Raw genomic sequence first — 27916 nt, forward strand, 5'->3', positions numbered from 1 at the left:
TAGATAACAATACTTTACAAAATTCAAACTTACAATGCTTTTCTTTCATGATTATTTTTAAATGCATGAATACAATGGCTCACTGTTCATTGTTGGCCACTTTGCCAATGAAGTAATCATTAAAATAATTGGCAACATCAAATGGTTTTGTGATGAATAAGCCATCTGATTGGATAAAATATGGAGTTGAATTTGTCTTTCTGCCCATAATTTCATTTAAAGTACTCCAACATTTTTTCAATCATTGATCTTGGCTATCTTTGATCTTGGAGAGGTGGAGGAGGGCGGTACCATGTCAGCCTGGCCACACACCGACTGTGTGCTCTTATCGGTTTCCCCCTTGAAGGGTGATCTTACATGGGGTACAGGAAAGAGTGACATAGGGCAGCATGCTCCAAGGCCATTGGCATCTCACTGTTTACTAATTCTCTGATAGGGGCCCTCATTACCTCCTAAAATACACAACAGGCTACTCCCATGTTCCCCTGTCTGAGAGAGAGGGGGCTATCTTACACAGGGGAGTTGGTGCTGAAAAAGTTAGTAATGCAGGGAGTGGGTGTTGTCCATGGAGCAGGGGGTTCATCAGCACTTTTGTTTTACTGTCCAGGCAGCTCCAGGCCCAGAGCTGAGCTGAGGCTGAGAGTGTCAAGTAAGAGACAGAGAGCCTCTCACTCCACACACAGTTGAAAGGAGCAGTGCATCTCATTATGCCAATTATAGCTCCTTTTGTCAGGAGGGTTTTGATCTGCAGAGGACCGGGCTCAGCAAGACAGTGTGGCCCGATATGGGGGCTGCCACGTTTCAAGTGACAATGGTGATGAGGCCTTTCATATTTACAAAAACATTTAACTCATGGGATGGCCTTGATTGGCAAACTTTTTTGATTACTTAGTAGGTGGCATGAACTAATCACCGCTTGCAGCCGCCCTGTTTGTCAACCCAATCGCAGCCCCAGGAGAGTTTGAAATAAAACACTGCTTTGCCTGCACTATTTGGACCTCAAACACGGAACTTCCTTTAATCTATTCTCTCTCAAAAAGCCATTCAAACATCTTAAATAAATTATGCTCTTAGCATTAAAATCAAAGGGCAACACCGTCACTCCTAGAGCTGTGTGAGAATAACTTTTTGATGATCAGATACAGATGCACTTACTGTATGGATAGCATGTACCACAAATGTTCTGATTGTTATTAGATAAATTACTCAGTAGCCAGAAAGGCTCCCAAACCACCACAGGCAACACCACTTTATTCTCATCATCTGTAGAGAATATAGTTCAATATGTTTCAATTATTTTTAAATGACAAGAGGTATAATAAAACAAACTGCTTAAGATAAATAAATGCCATGTTTGAGAGCTTCACATGAATAGAGATTGGATAGTTTAAGGTCACCAGTGTATTGATCATGAGCAATGAGAGTCAGGTTGCAGGTTATGTCTAGTATTTTTTTTCTCATCAGGAAAAACTCCAGAAGGAAATAAGTTTAAAACTGTGTCAACCTCTCGACAGACTTGCCTGACAAAGGAAGAAACATTTGAGTGAAACACTTATTGACTTGTACAGTTTAAACAGTGCTAGGAGGGTCATGGTTAAGTCAAGGGCATTTCCTGTATAACATTTACAAGGTTTCTTTCATGGACAAAGAGAACAAGTTCTGTTGTGAGAGAGAAAGGGATAGAAGAAGTGTGTGTGTGTGTGTGTGTGTGTGTGTGTGTGTGTGTGTGTGTGTGTGTGTGTGTGTGTGTGTGTGTGTGTGTGTGTGTGTGTGTGTGTGTGTGTGTGTGTGTGTGTGTGTGTGTGTGTGTGTGTGTGTGTGTGTGTGTGTGTGTGTGTGTGTGTGTGTGTGGAGAGACAGAGAGCAAGAGAGTGTGCTTATCTTTGTTCAAATAGTGCATGACAGGAAACACAAAGGATAGAAAAGAGTGTAGAAACAAAACCAGGTACAGGATAATGACAAGGTCAAGTGTGTACTCAATGCCTCAATTCAGCCGGTGCTAGATAAGGCCCTACCTGCTGACAAGGTGTGTGCAACATAGGGGAACGGGAGGTCAGGTACTGCTCTGAGGATGGATTCCCTCTTTACACACCCCCTCTGGAGTCCACTGTTCTGTAAGACTGAGACCCTGCTCTGTCTATGAATAAATTGGCTCTCTCACTCCCTCTTGAGGATCAACTATAAAACATTATTTCCCTTTCAACTACAGTACATGAGAACATAGCAGAACTTAGCCAGGAAAAGTAAATAGGAGGGGTCCAATTCCATCTGATCCACCTGAGAAGCTGCACAGTTTAAATAACAACTCCAGATTATTATCATAGCTAAATACGTAGGTGAATGAATGAATATGAAATTAACATGAAAGTTGGTAAATCTGATGCCTGCTTGTGACATCTATAACTCCCATACGACTCTTTACTAGACCAGTGTTATATAATGGTTCTGGGAAGCTTGGGAAACTACCCAGCTAGTGACAGTGAAGTATTGTACATGGCACGTTGCCAACGTGCATTTATCTACTGGTTCCTGCAGCAAGTCTTACAATGACTTCTTGATTAAAATGCATTATTGAATATCTATGTTATGTTGCAGCCCTTCCTATAGATCATTTTGGCAAAGATTGGCACATGAAAGCCAAAAACCTTATAAGAACCTCCTATTAAAGCATAAGGTGAGGGTTCATAAGGACGTGGCTGTCTGATAGAGGTCCAATGTGATGAATCAGTCACGACATGAGCGAAAATGTCTAGGCTCAAAATAAGATGACACATCTTTAGAGGACTTGAGGAGGGAGATGTGAGATGAGGTGTTTGAATCCAGATAGGACTGATCCTAATCTTGACCCTGATGCTGAGCCTGGATAAAGGGATAAAAGGTTGAAGTGAGCTGGGAGGTGAACCGGAGACCTTACATGGGGAGGCCTTGTTGGGGTCTGCTGGGAGGTGGGTTGGGCTGGTTGGGGCATTTCTAAACAGGCAGCACTTTGACCAGATCAAACTCAGGAGTTCTGAGGGGCCGAGGCGAGGACTAGCTTGGCTTGATCTGATAGAGCTGGGCTGAGCACAGTGTGTGCATGGGAAGGAGGAGCTCTGAGTGTGTGTTTTTTTTAAAGTAGACAGCAGGTTTCATTTTTTAAAATAAATAATGAAGAGAGATTCAAAAGTGCAACCCTTCCACCACCGAGAACAGGGCTTTAAACTAGACAAAGGCTGTCCAATTCTAGGAGGCATCAAAGACGGTGTTTGTGTGACTGTAACTGTGAAATATGGTTCATGATGCATATCTGTCAATGTTATTTTTTTATTTGGTTTATTTTTATGTTTCTCTCCCCATTGTGATCCTAATCAAAGAGTAAAGTTAAATCATTAAGCCAGAATACATTTCCCCCACACATTTATTTGATGCTAAGAACCCACACCTGTCTCAAACTTATCTCCAGGTAAGTGTTATATGATGCAGCCCCTCTTTTATTTTTCTTCCACTGTTCATTGGATCTTATTGCCATCTGGTGGTGTTAATAATGTATTACACAACATATGAAGAGCTCCACATGAAATACTACATTCTTATACAAAACCACTCACTACTGAATATTCTTTAATACTGCATTCCAAATATATTTATTTTAAATGTAATTACATGGCATTTTACCCTATGATATTTAAGTTATCATATTTTATGATAGGCGGGTGGCTAAAAATGACTGCAAGCTCTCTGTGCTTACTCATGTATGCACATACGAGTGCAATGGGTAAGGGTTTAGCCCTGTACGTGTTGCTAGGTGTATACATACAGTTGAAGTCGGAAGTTTACATACACCTTAGCCAAATGCATTTAATCTCAGTTTTTCACAATTCCTGACATTTAATCCTAGTAAGAATTCCCTGTCTTAGGTCAGTTAGGCTCCCCACTTTATTTTAAGAATGTGAAATGTCAGAATAATGGTAGAGCGAATAATTTATTTCAGCTATAATTTCTTTATTCACATTACCAGTGGGTCAGAAGTTTACATACACTCAATTAGTATTTGGTAGCATCGCCTTTAAAATGGTTTAACTTGGGGTTTATTTTTTTCTCATTTATTTAACCTTTATTTAACCAGGTAGGCAAGTTGAGAACAAGTTCTCATTTACAACTGTGACCTGGCCAAGATAAAGCAAGGCAGTGAGACAAAAACAACAACACAGAGTTACACATAAACAAATGTACAGTCAATAACACAATATAAAAAAATAGAAAGAAATCTATGTACAGTGTGTGCAAATGTAGAAGAGTAGGGAGGTAAGCAAAAATAGGCCATAGAGGCAAAATAATTACAATTTAGCATTAATACTGGAGTGAAAGATGTGCAGGTAGAGATATTGGGGTGCAAAAGAGCAAGAGGGTAAGTAACAATATGGGGATGAGGTAGTTGGGTGTGCTATTTACAGATTGGCTGTGTACAGGTACAGTGATCGGTAAGATGCTCTGACAGCTGATGCTTAAAGTTAGAGAGGGAGATATAAGAACCCAGCTTCATTGGTTTTTGGGTAAAACATTTCAGGTAGCCTTCCACAAGCTTCCCACAATAAGTTGGGTTAATTTTGGCCCATTCCTCCTGACAGAGCTTGTGGAACTGAGTCAGGATTGTAGGCCTCCTTGCTCACACACACTTTTTCAGTTCTGCCCACAAATTCTCTATAGGATTGAGGTCAGGGCTTTGTGATGGCCACTCCAATACCTTGACTTTGTTGTTCTTAGGCCATTTTGCCATAACTTTGGAAGTATGCTTGGGGTCATTGTCCATTTGGAAGACCCATTTGCGACCAAGCTTTAACTTCCTGACTGATGCCTTGAGATGTTGCTTCAATATATCCACATGATTTTCCTGTCTCATGATGCCATCGATTTTGTGACGTGCACGAGTCCCTCCTGCAGCAAAGCACCCCCACAACATGATGCTGCCACCCCCGTGCATCACAGTTGGGATGGTGTTCTCTGGCTAGCAAGCCTCCCCATTTTTCCTCCTGGTCATTATGGCCAAACAGTTCTATTTTTGTTTCATCAGCCAAGAGGACATTTCTCCAAAAAGTACAATCTTTGTCCCCATGTGCAGTTGCAAACCGTAGTCTGACTTTTTGATTTACACTTTTCGCACCAAAGGACGTTCATCTCTAGGAGACAGGACGCTCCTTCCAGAGTGGTATGAAGGCTGCATGGTCCCATGGTGTTTATACTTGAGTATCTTGTTGTTTGTACAGATGAACATGGTACCTTCAGGCATTTGGAAATTGCTCCCAAGTATGAACCAGACTTGTGGAGGTCTACAATTTATTTTCTGAGGTCTTGGCTGATTTCTTTTGATTTTCCCATGATGTCAAGCAAAGAAGCACTGAGTTTGAAGGTAGGACTTGAAATACATTCACAGGCACACTTCCAATTGACTGAAATTATGTAAATTCGCCTATCAGAAGCTCCTAAAGCCATGACATCATTTTCTGGAATTTCCCAAGCTGTTTAAGGAACAGTCAACTTAGTGTATGTAAACTTCTAACCCACTGGAATTGTGATACAGTGAATTTTAAATTAAATAATCTGTCTGTAAACAGTTGTTGGAACAATTACTTGTGTCATGCACAAAGTAGATGTCCTAACTGACTTGCCAAAACTATAGTTTGTTAAGACATTTGTGTAGTGGTTGAAAAACGGGTTTTAATGACTCCAACCTAAGTGTATTAAACTTCCAACTTCAACTGTAACTGTGTATATTATTATGGTTAGGGATAGGGTTATGGCTAGGGTTACGGCTAGGGTCTAGTCTGGTTGTATACATTAAAGCAACATTTCCCTCAAAAACTATTTGTATTTTTATATTAGTCCGCTGCTAATACAGTCCCAAAATGTTTTGCATGTCAGCAGTCAAATTTTCAAGATATTGGACTTTCAAGAAGCAAAGTGTCACTTGCCACATCATCATGATAAAACAAAAGATGTGCATATGGCTAGGGTTAGGGTTGAGCCGGGGTGTGGACATAAACCCATGGCTAGGGTTAGGGTTGAGCCGGGGTGTGGACATAAACCCATGGTTAGGGTTATGGTGTCACGTTCATCGTAAGGATTGGACCAAGGTGCAGCGTGAGTAGAGTTCCACATCATTTTAATAAATTGAAACTCAACTAACAAAACAACAAACAACCAAACGAAACATGACGCTATGCAAATAGTGCTGATAGGCAACTAAACATAGACAAGATCCCACAAACCCAAAAGAGGAAAAATGGCTACCTAAATATGATCCCCAATCAGAGACAACGATAAACAGCTCTCTCTGATTGGGAACCACATCAGACCAACTAGAAATACAAAAAAACCTAGATGATCGAAACTAGAGTACCCACTCTAGTCACACCCTGACCTAACCAAAATATATAGAAAAACAGGGATATCTAAGGTCAGGGCGTGACATATGGCTTACAGCCAGGAAACTGGCTCTATCGGTAAGATAAGGACAAAAGGTACAGTCATGGGAGAAGCCAGTAGCCTACTGGACTGCAGGATGAAATTGACCATGATGTATTACTTTTCTTGTACTTGTTTAAAACAAAAGAGTATCCTTCTTTACATGATTGCTCACACAAAGTCTCACTCCATCAGCTGATCTTCTGGCAGAGAGTGAGGCCTCTCCTGGGCTCATTGAGCAGCAGTGGCCCGGTCTCTGGCTGGCTGGTCTGACACTGCAGCAGCAAACTCAGGCTGCTCTCCCCTCAGTGCCTCTCTATGTTCAGTGGATTTATTGGCTCTTCCAGGACCAGTGATGGAGAGGGAGTGGAGCGTGGAGAACACGTAGGGCCCCAACTCCCCAACTCTCTTCCTCTCTCAAATTGACCTGCCCATGCACCGTCCACATCCAAGCTACAGTGGAAATAAATCACATCAGACATATGTACCTGTCCAGCACCAACACACCAACCCTCCTCTATCCCCCTCCCTCCGTCCCTCTCCCTCTGTCATGAGCTGTGCTCAGAGTTGTGTGAGAATACACCGGCCAGAGAGAATATGTCAGTACAGTTCACTGGTCCATGGACTTGCCCGACTGCTCATAACTGGGTGTTGCATTTACTCAGATGAGCATATTATTCATCAACATGAAAATAGGCATTTGCCACATTTGGTATTGTTTCAAAGAGATTTAAATTATATGCTGCAGTGTGAGGGTACAATTGTTTATAAAGCAGTTTCTAGCTTGCCTCACCAAGCCATAGCCGCCAGTCAGCATGGAGCAGCCAGAGCCGCCAGTCAGCCAGGATCCGCCAGTCAGCCAGGATCCGCCAGAGCCGCCATTTAGCCAGGATCCGCCATTCAGCCAGGATACGCCATTCAGCAAGGATCCGCCATTCAGCCAGGATCTGCCAGTCAGCCAGGATCTGCCAGAGCCGCCAGTCAGCCAGGATCTGCCAGAGCCGCCAGTCAGCCAGGATCTGACAGAGCCGCCAGTCAGCCAGGATCTGCCAGAGCCGTCAGTCAGCCAGGATCTGCCAGAGCCATCAACCTGCCTGAGCTTCCTCTCAGACCTGAGCTTCCTCTCATTCCTGAGCTTCCTCTCACTCCTGAGCTACCCCTCAGTCCTGAGCTACCCCTCAGTCCTGAGCTACCTCAGTCCCGAGCTGACCCTCAGTCCCGAGCTGACCCTCAGTCCCGAGCTGACCCTCAGTACGGAGCTGCCCCTCAGCCCAGTGAGGCCCTCTGTTAGGGTTCTTAGGCCAAGGTCGGTGGCGAGGGTCGCCATTCAAAGGATGCTAAGTAAGCAGACTAAGACTATGTTGGAGTGGGGTCCACGTCCCGCGCCAGAGCCGCCACCGTGGACAGACGCCCACCCAGACCCTCCCCTATGGGTTTAGGTGTGCGGCTGGGAGTCCGTACCTTTTGTGTTTTCTTTATTATTGTGGTTAGGCCAGGGTGTGACATGGGTGATTATGTGTTTGTCTTGTCTCAGGGTTTTGTAGATTGATGGGGTTGTGTTTAGTATAGTATTCTAGGTAAGTCTATGGTTGCCTAGAGTGGTTCTCAATCAGAGGCAGGTGTTTATCGTTGTCTCTGATTGGGAACCATATTTGGGCAGCCATATTCTTTGGGTATTTCGTGGGTGATTGTTTCCTGTCTTTGTGTTTGTTGCACCAGATAGGGCTGTTTTGGTTTTTTTTTGTATATTGTTCTACTTTTCATCTTTCATTAAAGATGTAGAAAGATAACCACGCTGCGTTTTGGTCCGCCTCTCTTTCACCAGAGCAAAACCGTAACAACAGTAAATAGTTCTAGTGATGATACTGGCAAAACAGAAAAGTAACAACAACCTGTAATGCATCTGAGGCACTAATGAGAACAATGGGAAGGTCACATGGTCTTGGATTATCCCGGGGGTTTGTCCTATACTGTTTTGTGCCACACTGTGTTGTTGGATCTATTTCTACACTGACCATAGATAGGCTGCTGCATGTTCTCATCATTCACTGTTTTTCCTTTCACAGGTTCTTAAAGTCTGTGCCCATGACTCTTAACCCAAGAGAACCTGAGTGATGGTCTGGAAGGAGGTGAAGGGAGGAGAAGAGATGGGGGCTCTAAATCTCTAGCCTGCTCATCTTCTGTCCTGCCTGTCTGGTTCACCTGGGTGGCTGCCTGGCTGACGGATGGAAGACAGTGTGTGGCTCAGCTCAGGGGCATCTCTGTTCCCTGTACATCCAGGGAACAGTGATGACCAGTGGGCCATTGCCTCTCCCTGCTCCACTAGTCTCTGTTTGTGAATATACATCACAGCTACAGAACAGGGTCCATGGAGGACAGAAGAATACTGGTAAACCCTCTAGAACAAGGTCTTGTATACAGTTGAAGTCGGCAGTTTACATACACTTAGGTTGGAGTCATTAAAAGTCATTTTTCAACCACTCCACAAATGTCTTGTTAATAACAAACTATAGTTTTGGCAAGTCGATTAGGACATCTACTTTGTGCATGACACAAGTAATTTTTCCAACAATTGTTTACAGACAGATTATTTCACTTATAATTCACTGTATCACTATTCCAGTGGGTCAGAAGTTCACATACACTAACTTGACTTGTGCATTGAAACAGCTTGGAAAATTCCAGAAAATTACGTCATGGCTTTAGAAGCTTCTGACAGGCTAATTTACATCATGGGATATTCAAAAGAAATCAGCCACGATCTCAGAAAAACAATTGTAGACCTCCACAAGTCTGGTTCATCCTTGGGAGCAATTTCCAAACACCTGAAGGTACCATGTTCATCTGTACAAACAATAGTACGCAAGTATAAACACCATGGGACCACATAGCTGTCATACATAGCTGTCATGTCTCCTAGAGATGAACGTACTTTGGTACGAAAAGTGCAAACCAGAACAACAGCAAAGGACCCTATGAAGATGCTGTAGGAAACGGGTACAATAGTATCTATATCCACAGTAAAACGAGTCCTATATCGACATAACCTGAAAGGGCGCTCAGCAAGGAAGAAGCCACTGCTCCAAAACTGCCATAAATAATCCAGACTACGGTTTGCAACTGCACATGAGGACAAAGATCGTACTTTTTGGAGAAATGTCCTCTGGTCTGATGAAACATAAACAGAACTGTTTGGCCATAATGACCATTGTTATGTTTGGAGGAAAAAGGGGGAGGCTTGCAAGCCAGAGAACACCATCCCAACCGTGATCCACGGAGGTGGCAGCATCATGTTGTGGGGGTGCTTTGCTGCAGGAGGGACTGGTGCACGTCACAAAATAGATGGCATCATGAGGCAGGAAAATTATATGGATATATTGAAGCAACATCTCAAGACATCAGTCAGGAAGTTAAAGCTTGGTCGTAAATGGGTCTTCCAAATGGACAATGACCCCAAGCATACTTCCAAAGTTGTGGGAATATGGCTTAAGGACAACGAAGTCAAGGTATTGGAGTGGCCATCACAAAGCCCTGACCTCAATCCTATAGACAATTTGTGGGCAGAACTGAAAAAGTGTGTGCTATCAAGGAGGCCTACAAACCTGACTCAGTTACACCAGCTCTGTCAGGAGGAATGGGCCAAAATTCACACAACTTATTGTGGGAAGCTTGTGGAAGGCTACCCAAGTTTGATTGAGTTATTTTTGACTTAACTGCTTTTTAAATCATCAATGATTTCAAGGATCTGTGTGGAACATGTACAACTGTACATTTGCAGGACAAGAGACAGGCCAATGTATATATTAACCACTAGATGGCAGTTTTTACTCAATACAATTATATTTCTGTGCATGTAAAAATTGAGGACCATCATTATTTGTTTGAACACACCTATATATTTAATACTTTGGTACTCACATCATTGCCAAGGTCTGTCCATTAGCTCATTGCATGATTGTCATATTAAATTACCCAGAACTCCTCATGTGCCCTGCAAACACATCCATCCAGAGAAAGAAAACGAATAACATGGATGACTAACTGCCTGGCAAAAAAATCCTAAATGATGGTTACGCTCTGACACCCACCCTTCGCACATTGTGTGTTGAATGTCACTGTCTGGTAATCCCTCGGACCTGGTAGCTGCTTGCCAGGTAATTCCTTCCGGTAAGTAGCTTCCTGTCTATCTGCTGTGGGCAAACTGGGTTTAAGATTAGAGACCCTATAGTCCTACAGAGTACAGTAGCTACTCCTAGTGAGAGGATAAATCCAAGAGAGAGTCCTGGAATTAACAAGTTTGATTCTTACAGACGAAACCTACACACTACAGTACATTCTATAAGTAGCACTGTTACATAAAGGTTTCATGAAACCCATACAGTACTACTGTAACTCTGAGTCCAGTTTATTTCAAATGAAAAACTGCAATGTTTCCATCCAGTTTGTGTTGCTGACAATGACAAGGAATCCCTGCAGATGACAAACACATATCTACACAGCAGTACAGGAACCAAGAGAGTTAGAGTATGCTCTTACATACGGTACATTCTACAGACCCTATTTATTTTAAACATTTGATTTCACCTTTATTTAACCAGGAAGGCGAGTTGAGAACAAGTTCTCATTTACAACTGCAACCTGGCCAAGATAGGGCAAAGCAGTGCGACACAAACAACAACACAGAGTTACACATGGAACAAAGCGTACTATCAATAACACAATAGAAAAAAGTAAGTCTAAATACAGTGTGTGAAAATGGCGTGAGGATGTAAGGCAATAAATAGGCCATGGTAGCGAAGTAATTACAATTTAGTAAATGAACACTGGAGTGATAGATGTGCAGATCATGATGCGCAAGTCGAAATACTAGTGTGCAAAAGAGCAGAAAAGTACATAAAAACAATATGGGGACGAGGTAGGTAGATTGGATGGGCTATTTACAGATGGGTGTCACGCCTTGGTCATTGTATCTTGTGTTTTTGTTATATGTTTGGGTAGGCCAGGGTGTGACATGGGTTTATATATTGTATTTCGTATTGGGGTTTGTATTAATTGGGAGTGTGTATTATTAGGGGTGTGTCTAGTTAGGCTTGGCTGCCTGAGGCGATTCCTAATTGGAGTCAGCTGATTCTCGTTGTCTCGGATTGGGAACCGTATTTAGGCAGCCTGAGTGCGCGTTGTATTTCGTGGGTGATTGTACCTGTCTTAGTGTTAGTCACCAGATAGGCTGTATGAGTTTCATTCGTTGGTTGTTTTCTTCTTCCGTTATTTCATGTACCGTATTAGCTTCATTAAAAGGCATGAGTAACCTACACGCTGCATTTCGGTCTGACTCTCTTCAAATGACAGACGAAGTTCATTACAGAATCACCCACCATTCACAGACCGAGCAGCGTGTGAACTGGCAGGATCGAAAGGAGGACGTTATGGACAACAGAAGCAAGGAATATACGACGTGGGAAGAAATCGACAGGTGGGCGGCCGACCCAGAGCGAGTGCAGGAGCCCGCCTGGGATTCCCTACAGCAGTGCGAAGAAGGCTACAGGGGAATCGATTCAAAGAAAAAGACACGCCGGAAAAACGGAGAAGCCTGGTTTAAACAGGCAGTGACAGCTGGAGCAGCAAAGGGAGAATGAATTATTTGGAGAATGGACATGGGAAGACGTGTTGGATGGTAAAGGTTGTTACACTTGGGAGGAGATATTGGCTGGAAGAGATCGCCTCCCATGGGAACAGGTGGAGGCACTAAGGAGAGCAGAGGCAGCGGGAGATAGGAGCCGAAGATACAAGGGAACACGGTTGGCAAGGAAACCGGAAAAGCAGCCCAAAAAAATTATTGGGGGGGAGCTAGAAGGGAGAATAGTTATGCCAGGTAGGAGACCTGCGCATACTCCCTGTGCTCACAGTTGGGCTAGAGAGACCGGGCAGGCACCGTGTTATGCTATGGAGCTGGAGCGCACGGTGTTTTCAGTGCGGGAGCATAGCCCTGTGCGGCACATACCAGCCCTTCCTATTGGCCGGGCTAGAGTGGGCATCGAGCCAGGTAAGCTTGGGCAGGCTCGGTGCTCAAGAGCTCCAGTGCGCCTGCACGGTCCGGTCTATCCAGAGCCACCTCTACACACCAGTCCTCCGGTAGCAACTCCCCGCACCAGGCTTCCTGTGCGTGTCCTCGCGCCAGTACCACCAGTTCCAGCACCACGCACCAGGCCTCCAGTGCGCCTCGCCTGTTCAGCGCAGCCAGTGCCTTTCTCCTCTCCGGCGCTGCCGGAGTCTCCTGTCTGTCCAGCGCTGCCAGTGCTCCCAGTCGGCCCAGCGTCACCAGTCTGCCAGGATCCGCCAGAAGTGCCAGTCTGCCCAGTGCCGCCAGTCTGCCCAGCGCCGCCAGTGCTCCCAGTCTGCCCAGCGCCGCCAGTGCTCCCAGTCTGCCCAGCGCCGCCAGTGCTCCCAGTCTGCCCAGCGCCGCCAGTACCGCCAGTCTGCCCAGCGCCGCCAGTGCCGCCAGTCCTCCCAGCGCCGCCAGACAACCAGTCTCTTCCAGATCTGCCAGACAACCAGTCTCTTCCAGATCTGCCAGACAACCAGTCTCTTCCAGATCTGCCCGACAACCAGTCTCTTCCAGATCTGCCCGACAACCAGTCTCTTCCAGATCTGCCCGACAACCAGTCTCTGCCAGATCTGCCCGTCAACCTAGATCTTCTAGATCGGCCAGACAACCAGGATTTACCGGAGCCTACTACCTGCCTGAGCTTCCTCTCAGTACTGAGCTTCCTTTCAGTACTAGGCTTCCTCTCTGTACTGGGCTCCCTCTCAGTACCGGGCTTCCCCTCAGTACTGGGCTGCTTCGGTCCCGGGCTGCTCCTCTGTCCCGGGCTGCTCCTCTGTCCCGGGCTGCTCCTCTGTCCCGGGCTGCTCCTCTGTCCCGGGCTGCCCCTCTGTCCCGGGCTGCCCCTCTGTCCCGGGCTGCCCCTCTGTCCCGAGCTGCCCCTCTGTCCCGAGCTGCCCCTCTGTCCCGAGCTGCCCCTCTGTCCCGAGCTGCCCCTCTGTCCCGAGCTGCCCCTCTGTCCCGAGCTGCCCCTCTGTCCCGAGCTGCCCCTCTGTCCCGAGCCCTTGGTCCCGAGCTGCCCCTCGGTCCCGAGCTGCCCCTCAGTTATGTGGGGATCAGGGTGAGGACTATTAGGCCATGGTCGGCGGAGAAGGTGGATTATCCTAGGACGCGAAGGGGAGGAACTAGGACATTTATGGAGTGGGGTCCACGTCCCGAGCCAGAACTGCCACCATGGACAGACGCCCACCCGGACCCTCCCTATGCTCTTGAGGTGCGTCCCGGAGTCCGCACCTTAGGGGGGGGGGGTTCTGTCACGCCTTGGTCATTGTATCTTGTGTTTTTGTTATATGTTTGGGTAGGCCAGGGTGTGACATGGGTTTATATGTTTTATTTCGTATTGGGGTTTGTATTAATTGGGAGTGTGTATTATTAGGGGTGTGTCTAGTTAGGCTTGGCTGCCTGAGGCGATTCCTAATTGGAGTCAGCTGATTCTCGTTGTCTCGGATTGGGAACCGTATTTAGGCAGCCTGAGTGCGCGTTGTATTTCGTGGGTGATTGTACCTGTCTTAGTGTTAGTCATCAGATAGGCTGTATGAGTTTCATTCGTTGGTTGTTTTCTTCTTCCGTTATTTCATGTACCGTATTAGCTTCATTAAAAGGCATGAGTAACCTACACGCTGCATTTCGGTCTGACTCTCTTCAAATGACAGACGAAGTTCATTACAATGGGCTATGTACAGCAGCAGCGATCGTTTAGCTGCTCAACTATCTGATGTTTAAAGTTAGTGTCTCCAGCTCCAGCCATTTTTGCAATTCGTTCCAGTCATTGGCAGCAGAGAACTGGAAGGAAAGGCGGCCAAAGGAGGTGTTGGCTTTGGGGATGACCAGTGAGATATACCTGCTGGAGCGTGTGCTACGGGTGGGTGCTGTTATCATGATCAGTGAGCTGAGATAATATAATATAATAATATATGCCATTTAGCTGACGCTTTTATCCAAAGCGACTTACAGTCATGTGTGCATACATTCTACGTATGATAAGATAAGGCGGAGCTTTACCTAGCAAAGACTTATAGATCACCTGGAGCCAGTGGGTCTGGCGACGAATATGTAGCGAGGGCCAGCAGACGAGAGCATACAGATCGCAGTGGTGGGTGGTATCAGGGGCTTTGGTGACAAAACGGCTGGCTCTGTGATAGACTGCATCCAGTTTGCTGAGTAGAGTGTTAGAGGCTATTTTGTAAATGACATTGCCGAAGTCGAGGATCGGTAGGATATTCAGTTTTACTAGGGTATGTTTGGCGGCGTGAGTGAAGGTGGCTTTGTTGTGAAATAGTAAGCCAATTCTGATTTAATTTTGGATTGGAGATGTTTAATATGAGTCTGGTAGCAGAGTTTACAGTCTAACCAGACACCTAGGTATTTGTAGTTGTCCACAAATTCTAAGTCAGAACCGTCCAGAGTAGTGATGCTAGTCGGGCAGGTGGGTGCGTGCAGCGAACGGTTGAAAAGCATGCATTTAATTTGACTAGCATTTAAGAGCAGTTGGAGGCCATGGAAGGAGTGTTGTATGGCATTGAAGCTTGTTTGGAGGTTTATTAACACAGGGTCCAAAGAACGGCCAGATGTATACAGAATGCATAGAGGTGGATCAGGGAATCACCAGCAGCAAGAGCGACATCGTTGATATATACAGAGAAAAGAGTTGGCCTAGAATTCAACCCTGTGGCACCCCCATAGAGACTGCCAGAGGTCTGGACAACAGGCCCTCCGATTTGACACACTGAACTCTGTCTGAGAAGTAGTTGGTGAATCAGGCAAGGCAGTCATTTGAGAACTCAAGGCTGTTGAGTCTTCCGATAAAAATACGGTGATTGACAGAGTCGAAAGCCTTGGCTAGGTCGATGAATACAGCTGCACAGTACAATATTTTATTGATGGCGGTTATGATATCGTTTAGTACCTAGAGCGTGGCTGAGGTGCACCCGTGACCAGCTCGGAAACCGGATTGCACAGCGGAGAAGGTACGGTGGGATTCGAAATGGTCCGTGATCTGTTTATTAACTTGGCTTTCGAAGACTCTAGAAAGGCAGGGAAGGATGGATATAGGTCTGGGTCTAGAGTGTCACCCCCTTTGAAGAGAGGGATGGCTGCGGCAGCTTTCCAATCTTTTGGGATCTCGGACGATACGAAAGAGAGGTTGAACAGACTGGTAATAGGGGTTTCAACAATGGCAGCGGATAATTTTAGAAAGAGAGGGTCCAGATTGTGTAGCCCAGCTGATTTGAATGGGTCCAGGTTTTGCAGCTCTTTCAGAACATCTGCTATCTGGATTTCGGTGAAGGAGAAGCTGGGGAGGCTTGGGCAAGTAGCTGTGCGGATCTGTTGGCCGGGTTTGGGGTAGCCAGGAGGAAAGCATGGCCAGCCGTAGAGAAATGCTTATTGAAATGATCAATTGTGGTGTGAGTATTCTCTACAATACTTTAATGATATTATGAATAGAAACAAAGAAGTTATGTCACATATTCAGTTATCGATAATATATGGGCAAGTGGAAAAGGGAGAAGGTAGGGAACTTGTTTGACTGCAATATATTAAAGATATAAATTGGCTGAAAGGTACTGGCATAAATAGAAAAATATACCAGTTTCATCTGAGGACAAAATGTTGACAGCTGCGCCATACAGGTTGCAAAATAAATGGGAGGAGATTTTCGATGTACCAATTCCATAGCATATGGTTTATGAACTGGTACAAAAAACTACACTTGATTCAACACTTAGAGTTTTTCAATTTAAAATATTTAATAAAAATGTTGCCACAAATAATGCTATATATATGGGGCATACAACAATATCAGCTCTGCAGATTTTGCTGCGAAGAGACAGAATCAACATATCATTTATTCTGGTATTGCCCCTGTGTAGCTTGTTTCTGGTCATAGCTACAGGAATGGTTAAAAATCATAACATGCACTTAAACTTAACCTACAAATAGCAGTGTTGGGAGATTTGGAAAGCCATAGTCAGTCAATAAATCATATACTAATACTCGCAGGAAAGGTTTTTATCTTTCGATCACAATCTGAGGATAATATACGATTAGATAGGTTCGAAAATGTTGTAAAAAAATCACAGCACAATAGATGTATTATATTTACATTTATGGCACATGGAAACCAAACAAGGGTGGTCTGTGGTGATAGGTGGGATGTGCTGAGAGTGGCTGAGGGTTGGGATTAAAGAGTCTGCTTGTAATGTATTATTGTTATGTGACTGCTTTATATAAAAATACCATGTTTGTAAAATATATATGTAAAATGCATGTATATGTAGCAAAAAAGCTGTAAAAAAAACAAGATATTTGTCCTCCGAAGAGAGGGGTGGTGGAGGGGTTAATAATAAAAAATATATACAGTTGTAGTCGGAAGTTTACATACTCTTAGGTTGGAGTCATTAAAACTCGTTTTTCAACCACTCCACACATTTTTTGTTAACAAACTATAGTTTTGGCAAGTTGGTTAGGACATCTACTTTGTGCATGATACAAGTAATTTTCCAACAATTGTTTACAGACAGAAAATTTCATTTTTAAAGTTTACATACACTAAGAAGTTTACATACACTAAGTTGACTATGCCTTTAAATAGCTTGCAAAATTCCAGAAAATTATGTCATGGCCTTAGAAGCTTCTGATAGGCTAATTGACATCATTTCTGTCAATTGGAGGTGTACCTGTGGATGTATTTCAAGGCCTACCTTCAAACTCAGTGCCTCTTTGCTTGACATCATGGGAAAATCAAAAGAAATCAGCCAAGACCTCAGAAAAACAATTATAGACCTCCATAAGTCTGTTTCATCCTTGGGAGCAATTTCCAAACACCTGAAGGAACCATGTTCATCTGTACAAATAATAGTACGCAAATATAAACACTATGGGACCATGCAGCTGTCATTCCGCTCAGGAAGGAGAGACGTTCTGTCTCCTAGAGATTAACGTACTTTGGTGCGAAAAGTGCAAATCAATCACAGAACAACAGCAAAGGACCTTGTGAAGATGCTGGAGGAAACAGGTACAAAAGTATCTATATCTACAGCAAAACGAGTCCTATATCGACATAACCTGAAAGACCGTTTAGCAAGGAAGAAGCCACTGCTCGAAAACCGCCATAAAAATGCCAGACTATGGTTTGCAACTGCACATGGGGACAAAGATCATACTTTTTGGAGAAATGTCCTCTGGTCTGATGAAACAAAAACAGAACTGTTTGGCCCTAATGACCATCGTTATGTTTGCAGAATAAAGGTGGGAGGCTTGCAAGCCGAAGAACACCATCCCAACCGTGAAGCACGGGGTTGGCATCATCATGTTGTGGGGGTGCTTTGCTGCAGGAGGGACTGGTGCCCATCACAAAATAAATGGCATAATGAGGAAGGATAATTCAAATCAAATCAAATTAATTTACAAAGCCCTTCTTACATCAGCTGATATCTCAAAGTGCTGTACAGAAACCCAGCCTAAAACCCCAAACAGAAAGCAATGCAGGTGTAGAAGCACAGTGGCTAGGAAAAACTCCCTAGAATGGCCAAAACCTAGGAAGAAACATAGAGAGGACCAGGCTATGAGGGGTGGCCAGTCCCCTTCTGGCTGTGCCGGGTGGAGATTATAACAGAACATGGCCAAGATGTTCAAATGTTCATAGATGACCAGCAGGGTCAAGTAATAATAATCACAGTGGTTGTTAAGGGTGCAACAGGTCAGCACCTCAGGAGTAAATGTCATTTGGCTTTTCATAGCCGATCATTCAGAGTATCTCTACCGCTCCTGCTGTCTCTGGAGAGTTGAAAACAGCAGGTCTGGGACAGGTCGCATGTCCGGTGAACAGGTCAGGGTTCCATAGCCGCAGGGAGAACAGTTGAAACTGGAGCAGCAGCACGGCCAGTTGGACTGGGGACAGCAATGATTCATCAGGCCAGGTAGTCCTGAGGCATAGTCCTAGGTCCTCCGAGAGAGAAAAATAAAGAATTAGAGAGAGCATTGTCACGCCTTGGTCTTAGTATTTTGTGTTTTCTTTAATTATTTGTTCAGGCCAGGGTGTGACATGGGGTTATTGTATTGTCGTATTGGGGTTTTTGTAGGCATTGGGATTGTGGTTGATTAGGGGTGTGTCTAGTATAGGCTTGGCTGCCTGAGGCGGTTTTCAATCAGAGTCAGGTGATTCTTGTTGTCTCTGATGGGGAACCGTATTTAGGTAGCCTGGGTTTCACTTTGTATTTCATGGGTGATTGTTCCTGTCTCTGTGTAGTGTTCACCAGATAGGCTGTAATTAGGTTTCACGTTCCGTTTGTTGTTTTGTATTTGTATAAGTTATTTCATGTATCGCGATTCATTCATTAAAGAACATGAGTAACCACCACGCTGCAATTCGGTCCGACTCTCTTTCGACAAACGAAGAACGCCGTTACAAGCATACTTAAATTCACACAGGACACCGGATAAGACAGGAGAAATACTCCAGATATAACAGGCTGACCGTAGCCCCCCGACACAAACTACTGCAGCATAAATACTGGAGGCTGAGACAGGAGGGGTCGGGAGACACTGTGGCATATGCCCTCCTTCACTACAACATGTCACCCTTTATAAAGCACATGTCTAAATCATATTTGACAGTTGGGTTATGTAACATTTGACATAGGTGATTATGTAACACAGTTATGCCACATTTATGAACCCTTTATAAAGCATGCCATATGGTTATAGATGCTGTGTAACACATTTATGTAGTGTTTATGAAGGTATTATGAAGGCTTTATGAAGTATTTATAAGCTAAATGTAATTTAAAGTGGGATCAATTAGGTCAACAATAGCGCTCATAAGCTTCCATGCATTTTAAACGAACGCTGGGCCTGGACATCAGACTCCAGAGCCCTTTATAGCAGAGTTGTGTCAACGAGGCGGTTTGTTTTCAATTGGCTAACACTTATAATGTGGTTTGTGCAGGCTGAAAAATGGAACACTTGAACATTTTTAACAAGCCTGGTAATAAGCCTTCGTTGTTATATGTCTGTAACTACAGACTGTAATTTCCACCAGTTACATGTTGTTAGTACAGTGTGACTATGAGTTATTACAATACTTGTTACAGTGTAATTAAAATGAAGTGTTACTCTCACTCCTTATAGAGATGATTTACATGTGGATGCCAAGTGAGGTCATGGCCTCGTTCCTCCTCAGAACATTGACAACATCACACCAGTGAATGATCTCTGTTGTGGACTACAGTACCAAGACTCAGATGCTTCCAGTCAGTAGTCAGACAATGATACAGTAAGTAGGTTCTCTCATTACTGATCTACTGAGGTCAGGACCCAGATTTAGTCTACACAAGATGCAGCTACAATGCCCCCCCCCCCCTCCCCCTCAAAATGAGTGGGACCATAAGACCAGAGGATACAATTATGTTTGGCATTGTCTCCAATCTGTTGATCAAATCACAGAGAGTGTACAACAGTTTGATTCCTAGAAAGGATCAGCAGGACATGCAGCTGAAATATAAATGTTAGACTATGCTATATCCTGAAAGTGGTGGAATATGGTCATTGAAGGGCAAGGGTTTGAGTGAATCTGAACATGTTATAAAGGGAACATTAAGGACTGTCGGGTGGGAATCGGAATCACATACCCAAAGCTGAGTGAAGCCAGGGGCATGAATTCGTTAAAACATGTGAGCAATCTTCTCACCGGGAGAGAGAACTGCCGCTACAGTGTAAGCTGGTCCTATAGGTTACAGTAAGGTCATCTGTTTAAATCATTCTCCCATTATATGGTGTGATTTGACAAAGCTCAACTACTAATGCAGTAATGTAAAATATATCTTGCCTGGGTTGTTTGTCAAGGGTGTAGTTTTCCATCAAGGCAAAGGGGATAGGCTATGTATAGGACACTTGTATATGATCAATTCTCATGATAGATGTATGACAGTATGCCATCTCTGCCCATAATGGTCTGTCTGGCAGTAGCTCCATAAGTGATGTATGTGTGCATCCTAAATGTGCAGCATTAGATTAGACTGCAGTGGGGCGTAAAGCGACAAGACAGATTAGAAGCTTTTCCCTCACACTCCAGGGGACAGAGTCAGCCATAGTGGAGTGAGCCATGAGGGCATGCCATCCCCATGGTGATATCCATGGATACAAATCCATACACAACCTGAACATCAATACTGCAACAGATGATCACTCTTTGTGACTACATTTAAACAAGATACTGTATATGAGGTGTCATTTCATGGGTCTCCGAATATTACGGTCGTGTTCCTGGCCTTTTTACTCCGTCCATTCCATTGGTGGCCGAATCAGATCACTTGTGTGCTTACTGCACTATAGAAAACTTGCTAAACAAACAACAGTCCAGGGCATGCTCACTGAATTAAAGGGAAACTGCACAAAAAAAGCAGTTTCTTAGTGTCACGCCCTGGTCTTAGTATTTTGTGTTTTCTTTCTTTATTTGGTCAGGCCAGGGTGTGACATGGGTTTATTATGTGGTGTGTTTTGTCTTGGGGTTTTTCGTAGGTTTTGGGATTGTGGCTTAGTGGGGTTTTCTAGCATAGTCTATGGCTGTCTGGAGTGGTTCTCAATCAGAGGCAGGTGTTTATCCTTGTCTCTGATTGGGAACCATATTTAGGCAGCCATATTCTTTGAGTGTTTCGTGGGTGATTGTTCCTGTCTCAGTGTTTGTTTGCACAAGATAAGGCTCAGTCACTTTGGTTTTTCTTTTTTCCTTGTTTTGGAAGAGAAGAGAACGAGCGCCATTCTCCTTGCGGAGATGGTGCAAAATACATCAACACGGTCGGTCCCTGGGATTGGCTGGCCAACACGATTCGGTTTGCTTGGAAGGAAACGGAGTTGGAGCCTTTAGGACGGGAAACTTTTGGAAGGATAATATTGATGGGGATTCTAAAGCTGACGGTGAAGGACGTGTTTTGTTTCCAAGGCAACTCGTTGGAGGGAGCATACGACGTGGCACTATATACAGAGGAGAAACACGATGATATCCTGAGAAGGGCAAGAGCAGTGGGAGGTGAGAGGCCGATGAGCCACTATGAAATAACAAGCCTGGCGAAGAACAACTTTAGGGTTGTAACTGTCAACATTTACAACCCATACGTTAAGGACGAAGAGGTGAGGGCCTTTCTGGGGAGATTCATGGATAACGTTTCCTCAGCAAGGCACCTCAAAGACTCCCTTGGGTTTTGGAATGGGAGGAGAGGCTTCCAGGCAATCCTCAGGGAGGACCCAAAGGGACATGGTGGCTACCTCCATCCTCCTGCTATGTTCTCCCTAGGGGCTGACAGGGGGACGTTGTTTTATGCACGTCAGCCCCCATTATGCAGGCGCTGTATGGCCTACGGCCACATATTCGCTTCGTGCAGCACAAGAAAATGCAGATTTTGTGGATCTGAGGAACACGAGGCGAGGGATTGTGACAAGCCTAAGGCGTGCCACGGGTGTGGCTCGTCAGCACACCTGTGGCGGGGGTGCCCGGCTCGTCAGAGGTCATATGCGTCTGCGGCTGGGGGGGGAGCAGGAGTGGGGGATGGGGGAAGAAGAGGAGGTGAAGGAAGCACGCCTCATGACCAGAGTACAGGTCCAGAGGGGAAGGCCGCAAGGAAGGCGGAGGAGCAAGAAGCGGCGAATGGAAGAGAGAAGGAAACGGAAGGCACGGGAGTAGGAGAACCAGGAAAAGCGGCGGAAGAAGGCAACCGAGTGGAGGAGCATGAGAGAGAAGAAAGTGAGGGAGGAGTGTTGGAGAAGGAGACTGTGGAAGAGCAAGTGGACTGGGGGGAAAGTGCCCTGGTGGAAGAGATGAGGGGTATGGTGGAGGAGCTGGCGGAGGGGAAGGGTGGTATCTCTCCAATGCCGCCATCACCAAAGAAGAGAATGAAGAGGAGGGTGCGATTGGCCGACAGTGAGAGGGAGGGGATTGCTCAACAGAGTGATGGGGGTGGGAGAAACCTCTGGGTTGCTGCTGGTTTCCCTGGGCCCTCAACTTCTGTTGGGTGGGGACACACCTAACAAGACTAAGGACTGGGTACAGGAGGAGGTGGGGAGTTTTTTGTTTGGGGACTCAGCCTCCCCAATTTTTTTCCAATCCAGCTGCAGCACTGGGGAGGGGGAGGATTGTGGGGGTAGACCCAGGGTGCAGGGCACCCCGGAGCCAAACACTATTCCTGCATCCTGGGTTGGTGAGATGGAGGAAGAGGGGGGGATGTCGGGAGTATGGATGGTGTTCTCACCGGTAGATATGGAGCAGGGGAGCATCGGGTGAGTCTCCTGTTTTTTTTTTCTGTCTGAGTTTAGAATTTGAGTGTATTACATGTTTTTATTTTATTCTTTCATGGAGTCTAATTTTACTTTTGTTAGTTTAAATGTAAGGGGTTTAAGGGATTTTGTTAAGAGGAGGGCGGTTTTTAGTTATTTGGAGGGTGTGGGGTTTGATTTTTTTTTTTTTACAGGAGGTTCACCTGAGGGATGGAGGGGATGTTAGTAGGTTTAAGAGGGAGTGGGACAAGGGGGAGTCGGTTTGGGGTATTGGGGGGGTGCACTCATCGGGGGTAGGGATTTTGTGTGGGCACAGGGAGGTAAAAGTGGAGGATTCTTTTGTGGTAATGCAGGGGAGGGTTATAGGGGTGGATGTCACGATAAGGGATTGTAAATTTAGATTAGTGGTGGTGTATGGGCCACAGGTGGTGGCAGACAGGAGGGAGATGGTGGACTGTCTGACGCCCCTGTGTGTCACAAATAGGAAATTAGTGATAGGGGGGATTTTAATACAGATTTAGGAATAGGGTGGGATAGCAGTGCAGGCGCCATTGCCGGGCTAATGGCTTGCCATGGTCTGGTAGATGGTGGTCTGCACACTACTCCGAAAATGGTCGGTCCTACATGGCGCAACTCCAGGGGGGTTGAGCGGAGGCTCGACTATATTTTTGTACCCAGGTCTTTGGGTAAGTTGTCTGGGCGGCTGTTGCCTGTTTTCTTTTCGGATCACGACGGGGTGCTCCTGCAGGTGGGGTCGCCAGTCTGCCTCTTTGGTAGGGGGTACTGGAAGTTAGATCGGGATGTGCTGGAGGAGCAGGCTTTTGTTGACGGGTTTTATGGTTTCTTTTGGAGGCTTGAAGGCCTCCGGTCCATGTGCGAGGGGGTGTTAGAGTGGTGGGAATTAGTTAAGGTGAGGATTAGGGCTTTTATAATAGGGTATTGCAAGAGGAAAAAAAGGGCGGAGAGGAGGGAGGTGGATCGTATCCAAAGGTTAATTGAACTCGAATACGAGGCAGGCAACCTCGGTGGGTCGTTTGACTGGGAGAGATCCGCAACCCTAAAGGCGCAGCTCAGGGAGTTGCAGGAGCGGAAGGCTCAAGCTTTCCTGGAGCGTGCGCATAGTGGCTTTCTAGAACATAATGAGACTTGTTCTGCTATGTTCTTTAAGTCGGTTAGGGCCAGACAGAGTAGGAAGGTAATGCATGGCGTTAGGGAAGAAAATAGTAGTATAGTTAGAGAACCAGAGGATATGGTCAGGGTGACAACTGATCATTTCCAAGGTTTATTTAAGGAAAGGGAAATAGATGTAGAGCAGGGAAATGTGTTTTAAGAACACTTGTCCAGGCGGTTGCCGGAGGACATTAGAGAAGTGATGGAGGCGCAGATTTCACTAGAAGAGGTTGAGAGCGCTCTTAGAAGGATGGGAAAAGGGAAGGTGCCTGGGATGGATGGGCTGCCGGCTGAGTTGTGAGGCTTGTGTTTCAGTTCATGTGGAGTGGCAGGTGCGAGTGGGTCGCCAGGGCACGCATGCTCTGTCCCATCGGGGAGGGAGGTATGAGGGTACCACATTTCCCCCTCAAGCTGGACGCAATTTTTGTTTCTTTCTTGTTAACGGAGCTTGTTCATCCAGTGATACACCCGTCCGGTTACCTCCTGCGGGTGTTCTTCTCGTATCAGGCGAGAAGCGTAATGGTGTGGTCTAACACGGGTTCTCGGGCGGAACAGCTGCCGTGGCACTTTGGTCATGCAAGTGGCTGCGTGCACACCCTGAGGTTGAAGTTGCCCGAGTAGGTTTAGATCACAGGCACCTGTACGAGAAGGTCAGAAAGGCAGGGAGTCCGGCGCCTGTAGTGGGCATCTCGGAAGTGGTCTGGGAGGGAGTGCAGGCGCGGGGTCTGGACAAGAATTGGTTGAGCCTCCATAAGTGCTTGCCGGCACGTTCAATCATGTACCGGTATAGTTTGGTGCAATCCCCCACCTGTCAGGGCGGCAGCGTAGCCTAGTGGTTAGAGCGTTGGACTAGTAACCGGAAGGTTGCGAGTTCAAACCCGAGCTGACAAGGTACAAATCTGTCGTTTTGCCCCTGAACAGGCAGTTAACCCACTGTTCCCAGGCCGTCATTGAAAATAAGAATGTGTTCTTAACTGACTTGCCTGTTTAAATAAAGGTCAAATAAAAAAAATAAAACCTGTCCAAGATGCGCCATGTCTTTTGGGACTGTGCCTTTGCCGGAGTAGTATGGGCAAGGGCACGGGTGTTGTTAGGTTTGGTAAGGGGGGATTTTGTATTGACATGGGCCAGGTTAGAGAGGGGTGTAGGCAGAGCGAGAGGGATGGATAGGGACAGGTTTCTGCTCTGGCTTCTCATGAGTCTCTTTAAACGGGGGCTGTGGGAAGCCAGGCAGAACATGGTGAAGACAATGAGAGATTTGGGGTGGAAGGGATAGTGAGGAGGGTGGAAGGGGGGTTTAGGGCTGGGTGTCATTTAGATTTGTAAGGGGATAGATTAGGGACGGGGTGATAGGGAAAGGTAGTTTGTAGGGTGACGGGGAGGGAAGATGGTCCCCTGAGGTTTTGTTTGGGGTTTTTGTTTTGTTTAGTTAAATTAAAATACCATTGTTGGAGTATGTATGAAAATTATGAGTTGTAAAGAATGAATGGTATTGAAGGTAATACATTATTTTTTATTAAAAAAAATATAGGCTATATAGGTTTTCACGTTACGTTTGTTGTTTTTGTATTGTTTGTTTTTTCATCGTCATTAAACTGCATTTTGGTCCGACTCTCCTTCACCGCAAGAAAACCGTAACACTTAGATTTTTCCCTGGCATCAAAAGTCATCCCCTGATATGGTTTAAGCATTGTTGAGAACACATTTGGTTGTTTTTCTATTAAAAAAGTGTGAAAAAGCTGAGGTAAATCAGAAAAAATGGGGAAATCCAAAACCTGGTCAAAAGAAACCAAGAAATTGAATTTGGGGAAGTAGGCAACAACAACAAAAAAATATTTTATAAAGCCCTACCAAAGTTTTTTTGCTGTACGATTGCACTTTAGAATCAAATCAAATAACATTTTATTTGTCACATACACATGGTTAGCAGATGTTAATGCGAGTGTAGCGAAATGCTTGTGCTTCTAGTTCCGACAATGCAGTAATAACCAACAAGTAATCTAACTAACAATTCCAAAACTACTGTCTTATACACAGTGTAAGGGGATAAAGAATATGTACATAAGGATATATGAATGAGTGATGGTACAGAGCAGCATAGGCAAGATACAGTAGATAGTGTCGAGTACAGTATATACATATGAGCTGAGTATGTAAACAAAGTGGCATAGTTAAAGTGGCTAGTGATACATGTATTACATAAGGATGCAGTCGATGATATAGAGTAGAGTATATACGTATGCATATGAGATTAATAATGTAGGGTAAGTAACATTATATAAGGTAGCATTGTTTAAAGTGGCTAGTGATATATTTACATCATTTCCCATCACTTCCCATTATTAAAGTGGCTGGAGTTGAGTCAGTGTAAGTGTGTTGGCAGCAGCCACTCAATGTTAGTGGTGGCTGTTTAACAGTCTGATGGCCTTGAGATAGAAGCTGTTTTTCAGTCTCTCGGTCCCAGCTTTGATGCACCTGTACTGACCTCGCCTTCTGGATGATAGCGGGGTGAACAGGCAGTGGCTCGGGTGGTTGTTGTCCTTGATGATCTTTATGGCCTTCCTGTAACATCGGGTGGTGTAGGTGTCCTGGAGGGCAGGTAGTTTGCCCCCGGTGATGCGTTGTGCAGACCTCACTACCCTCTGGAGAGCCTTACGGTTGAGGGCGGAGCAGTTGCCGTACCAGGCGGTGATACAGCCCGCCAGGATGCTCTCGATTGTGCTTCTGTAGAAGTTTGTGAGTGCTTTTGGTGACAAGCCAAATTTCTTCAGCCTCCTGAGGTTGAAGAGACGCTGCTGCGCCTTCTTCACGATGCTGTCTGTGTGAGTGGACCAATTCAGTTTGTCTGTGATGTGTATGCCGAGGAACTTAAAACTTGCTACCCTCTCCACTACTGTTCCATCGATGTGGATAGGGAGGTGTTCCCTCTGCTGTTTCCTGAAGTCCACAATCATCTCCTTAGTTTTGTTGACGTTGAGTGTGAGGTTATTTTCCTGACACCACACTCCGAGGGCCCTCGCCTCCTCCCTGTAGGCAGTCTCGTCGTTGTTGGTAATCAAGCCTACCACTGTTGTGTCGTCCGCAAACTTGATGATTGAGTTGGAGGCATGCGTGGCCACGCATTCGTGGGTGAACAGGGAGTACAGGAGAGGGCTCAGAACGCACCCTTGTGGGGCCCCAGTGTTGAGGATCAGCGGGGAGGAGATGTTGTTGCCTACCCTCACCACCTGGGGGCGGCCCGTCAGGAAGTCCAGTACCCAGTTGCACAGGGCGGGGTCGAGACCCAGGGTCTCGAGCTTGATGACGAGCTTGGAGGGTACTATGGTGTTGAATGCCGAGCTGTAGTCGATGAACAGCATTCTCACATAGGTATTCCTCTTGTCCAGATGGGTTAGGGCAGTGTGCAGTGTGGTTGAGATTGCATCGTCTGTGGACCTATTTGGGCGGTAAGCAAATTGGAGAATGTGTGTCACCCTGCAGCGCAGCATTTTCTAGATTTTCCCCCCTTTCCAACAATGGATATTTTTTCTATAATTTCCTACCCGTACAGTAGGTGGAGGCATGCACCTCAAATGATTGTTTTCGGACCGCCATAATACCATAGAAGAAGAACAACAACAAAGTGTTGTAGAAGAGACAAAAACATCCACACGGTGGGAAGTTGGCGGAAGTGGATGTTGTGTTTGAAACTGATGGGTAGAGTGGAGATGGGAGTGAGAGGGAATGGATGAAAAAAAGAAATAAGAGATGTAAAGAGGTCGTGGAATCTAGTTCAAGCCTAGTTCTGACTCGTTACTGTAGTCGGAGTGAAGGTTCTGGACTGATGGAGTTACCTGGGAGATCCTTTTGACATCTCGATGAAAAAAATCGTAGATGCATTGGATGTGGTTGTGTCAGTGAAGATAACAAGAAGCAGGCCTTTTATATATTTTCTTG

Source organism: Oncorhynchus keta, chromosome 25, assembly GCF_023373465.1.
Source record: "Oncorhynchus keta strain PuntledgeMale-10-30-2019 chromosome 25, Oket_V2, whole genome shotgun sequence".
Taxonomy (NCBI): domain Eukaryota; kingdom Metazoa; phylum Chordata; class Actinopteri; order Salmoniformes; family Salmonidae; genus Oncorhynchus; species Oncorhynchus keta.